Genomic DNA, 4560 nt, shown 5'->3' with positions numbered 1-4560 from the left:
GCGCTCAGTCCCATCTAACCGCGCAAAGGCCCAAGAGTGCGAGCGCACGATAAGGGACAGGCAGGCAGCTCCGCCGGATCCACCAAGTGAATGAAGCCAGGTGGGCTCCTAAGTCTGGGGGGGACTTGGAGAACTTTTATGTTTAGCTAAGGGATGGTAAACACACCAATCAGCACTCTGTGTCTAGCTTAGGGATTGTAAACGCACTAATCAACACTCTGTCAAAACGGACCAATCAGTGCTCTGTAAAATGGACCAATCAGCTCTCAGTAAAATGGACCAATCAGCAGGATGTGGGTGGGGTCAGATAAGGGAATAAAAGCAGGCTGCCCAAACTAACAGTTGTTGCCTGCTAGGGTGCTGGTATGGTTGCTATGGAGAATTTGTTGTTTTGCTCTTTGTAATAACTTGTTGCTGTTTAGTGTTTGGGTCCAGGCTGCTTTTATGAACTGTAACAGTCACCGTGAAAGTCTGAAGCTTGATATCTGAAGTCAGCATAGACCACGAACCCACCAGGAAGAACTGTCAACTCCAGAAGGCGCCGCCTTTTTAAGAGGTCTGTGGCTTCACTCCTGTCAGCAACACCACTAAATCCACCAGAAGGAAGAAACTTCAAATACTTCTGGATGTCTGAAGTAACAAACTCTGGACACATCGTCTTTAAGAACTGTAACACTCACCTGGAGGGTCCAGGACTTCATTCTTGAAGTCATGTGAGACCAATGAACCCACCAATTCCAGACATACTATCACCTCAATCTCTTGAGTAGCTAGGACTACAGGCATCTGCCACCATACCTGGTTACTTTTTTTTCTGTAGAGGCAGTGTCTCTACATTGCCTAGGCTGGCACTGAATACTTGGCCTTAAGCAATCCTCTTGCCTCCCAAAGTGCTGGGATTATAGGTGGGAGCTACCATTTCCAGCCTCTTACGTACTTTTTATGTGAACTTTATTTCTCAGTACTAATATCTGTAGCGGTAATTAGTTATTACCAAGTACTGTTAAGAAAAAGCATTCAGAACTTTGTTGTTTTGAGACAGGGTCTCACTCTCTTTCCCAGGCTTGAATACAGTGGCTTGATCACAGCTCACTGTAGCCTGTGATTGACCTCACGGGCTTAAGCAATCCGACCACCTCCGCCCTCCAAGTAGTTGGGACTACAGGTGTGTGCCACCACCCTGGCTAATTGTTGTATTTTTTTTTTTTTTGTGGAGACAGGTCTTCACCGTGTTAGCCAGGCTGGTCTTGCACTCCTGACGTTGTGATCCGCTCACCTTGGCCTCCCAAAGTCTTGGGATTACAGGTGTGAGCCACCACGTTCCGCCTGACACATATTTTAGTATTTCATCTTGTTTCCCAGGATGGTCTTTTTTTGTTTTTTTTTGTTGTTGTTTTGTTTTGTTTTTTTTTTTTGAGACAAGAGTCTCGCTCTGTCGCCCAGGTTAGAGTGCAGTGGCTGGATCTCAGCTCACTGCAAGCTCCGCCTCCCGGGTTCACGCAATTCTCCTGCCTCAGCCTCCCGAGTAGCTGGGACTACAGGAGCCCGCCACCTTGCCCGGCTAGTTTTTTGTATTGTTTTAGTAGAGACGGGGTTTCACCGTGTTAGCCAGGATGGTCTCGATCTCCTGACCTCGTGATCCCCCCCGTCTCGGCCCAGGATGGTGTTGAATTCCTGAGCTCAAGCAACCCGCCGGCTTCACCCTCCCAAAGTGCTGGGGTTATAGGTGTGAACCACCTTGCATAGCAATTCCAAACTGTTAGTGTAATTGTAGAGCTTTTTTGTAACAAGCCTGTCTAAAGTTACCTGACTCCAAGCGTTGTTTTTTTTTTTTTTTTTGCTGTTAATTAGAATCCAGACATTTTACAACTTTATAGAGTCGAATTTTAATTTATAGAACACTAATTAGATGTGAATGATTTCATTCCTAAGAGGAGGATAATCTCAAATGTTACGACTTTATTGCCTGCAAGTCATTAACCAGTTTTATATCTGATTTAGCAATCTTTAGTATTCCTTTTTGCCACTGACAATATGTATGTATGTTAAGTTTTTGTATCCTTCGAATTGGTTTGTCTTCTTGTTGTTCTTTGTTAATGAATTAATTAAAGCGTTGGCATGTGTTCAGAATCTATTTGAGAATTAAGTTTTTAACTTTTATTTTTTTTTTTTTTTTGAGAGTTTCTGTCTTGTTGCCCAGGCTGGAGTGCAATGGCATGGTCTCGGCTCACTCCTGACCTCAGGTCATCCAGCTGCCTTGGCTTCCCAAAGTACTGGGATTATAGGCGTGAGCCACATGCCTGGCCAAGTTTTTAACATTTTTGGAACTGTCATTGGAGAAGTGTAACTGAGATAAAGAAATCTGACCTAGCCAACTCCCTCTTGCCTCTAACTTCCAAGTTGTCCTTGGTCATTTCTGGGTGTATGCTGGAACTAACTTTGGAGGAACTTATAGTTTAACTTTGAAACAAAGATAACAGCCCTTTTCCAAAACAAACCCCCTCTTCCCTAGGGACTAGACTGCCTCTATAGTACTAACAATTTAGCCAAAGGATTAGAAATTATGGTTTAGCTAGGGTAATGCAGCTGGATACTACAAGATTCTGACCCTCCCCAAATTGCTTGTGGGGATAACATCATTATTATAAAACCTTGGATCAGTGCTTGAGATATTTTGCAGCCCCTGCACTTGAGGGATCAGCTGGCACCACCCAGATGGATAAAATGGCTTATCTGGTCTTGTGGTCCCCACCCAGGAACTGACTCAGTGAAAGAAGACAGCTTTGACCACCTATGATTTCATCCCCAACCCGGCCAATCAGCACTCCCAACTCACTGGCCTCCCCCACCCACCAAATTATCCTTAAAAACTCTGATCCCAGAATGCTTGGGGAGACTGAGTAATAATAAAACTCCGGTCTCCTGTACACATGGCTGTACATGAATTACTCTTTCTCTATTGCAGTTCCCCTTTCTTGATAAATCAGCTCTGTCTAGGCAGCGGGCAAGGTCAACCCATTGGGCGGTTACAAATTGGGCACAGGAAGATGGTGGATTATGTGAGTTATCTGCACAGGAGGACTGTGTGTCCTGGACCGTGAAGAAAGGCAGACTTAGAACTTATCTGCCTTCTCTTTTTGCTTTTCCCTGCTCCACCAGCCTGACCCCTTTTCCCTAATTAGGACTCCACAATTAGGTTAAGATTCTGTGGGTATGTTGCGGTAAACTGAGGAATGGAGGGACTGATATGGGAAAACAGGAGGATATTTATTTTAAGGTATGCTCCGGTTCAGTGGATTCACATCAAGAAAGCTGAGCCTTGAACAAAGACAGAGTAGGGTTTTTATAAGCAGGCTTACAAAAGCAAAACAAAGGCAGTTAATCATATAGTGCATAACTGGTGGCCTTGCATAGCTGGTGGCCTTGTAGCTGCGTTGAAAGAAAAAAAAAAAAAAGAACTGGCTAAATATAGACATTTGTAAAACACAGTCATGCTTAAGAAGCCAGGGAAAGGAGTAACAGTAAAGGAATTTGTCTTTCTCTTGTTTCCATCACCCTTGCTCTGGAGGGAGAGGGTGGTGTCTGGAGCCCACTCCTTTGGCCTTGGCTTTTCAGACAGCATTATCTTATAACTGTCCTTGAAGTGAGCTGCTAAGCAGAGGAAAACTTGTTCTTCTTTTCTTTTTTTCTTTTTTCTTTTTGAGACAGTGTCTTGCTCTGTCCCCCGGCTGGAGTGCAATGGCACGATCTCAGCTCACTGCAACCTCTGACTCCCTGGTTCAAGGGATTCTCCCACCTCAGCCTCCTGAGTAGCTGGGATTACAGGCACACACCACCATGCCCAGCTAATTTTTTGTATTTTAGTAGAGACGGGGTGTCACCATGTTGGCCAGGACGGTCTCGATCTCCTGACCTCGTGATCCGCCCACCTCGGACTTCCAAAGTGCTGGGATTATAGGCGTGAGCCACCGAGTCTGGCCTTCTTATTTTCTTTTTTAACCTTTGCCTTGCCACATTCTGGGCCTTAGCTTTCACTTTTCTTGGAGTGAATAAATGCAGTACTTATTATTTTTTAATTTCTGGCTCAGGTAGAGTGAGAGAAATACAAGTTCAAAGGGAAACAAAATAATGTAAAATTTCCAACTATTAACAAGGACTTGTGCATGTATTAGTTTTAAGTAGATAATCTGGGTATCAAATTTCTGTGATATTTAGAGTGTAATGTATACATATTGAAAAACGATATATTATAACAGACTGGACTCAGTGACTCAAGCCTGTAATCCCAGCACTTTGGGAGGCCAAGGCAGGCAGATCCCTTGATCCCAGGAGGTCAAGACCAGCTTGGGCAAATGATGAAACTCCATCTCTACACAAATACAAAAATTAGCAGGGCATGGTGGCACACACCTGTAAAAATCCAGCTACTCAGGAGGCTGAGGTGGGAGGATCAACTAAACCCAGCAGGTCAAGGCTGCAGTGAGCTATGATCACACCACTGCACTCCAGCATGGGTGACAGAGTGAGGCACTGTCTAAAAAAAAGAAAAATGATATAATG

This window comes from Colobus angolensis, unplaced genomic scaffold (genome assembly GCF_000951035.1).
Source record: "Colobus angolensis palliatus isolate OR3802 unplaced genomic scaffold, Cang.pa_1.0 Scaffold68, whole genome shotgun sequence".
Lineage (NCBI taxonomy): Eukaryota > Metazoa > Chordata > Mammalia > Primates > Cercopithecidae > Colobus > Colobus angolensis.
This window is presented reverse-complemented; position numbering follows the sequence as displayed.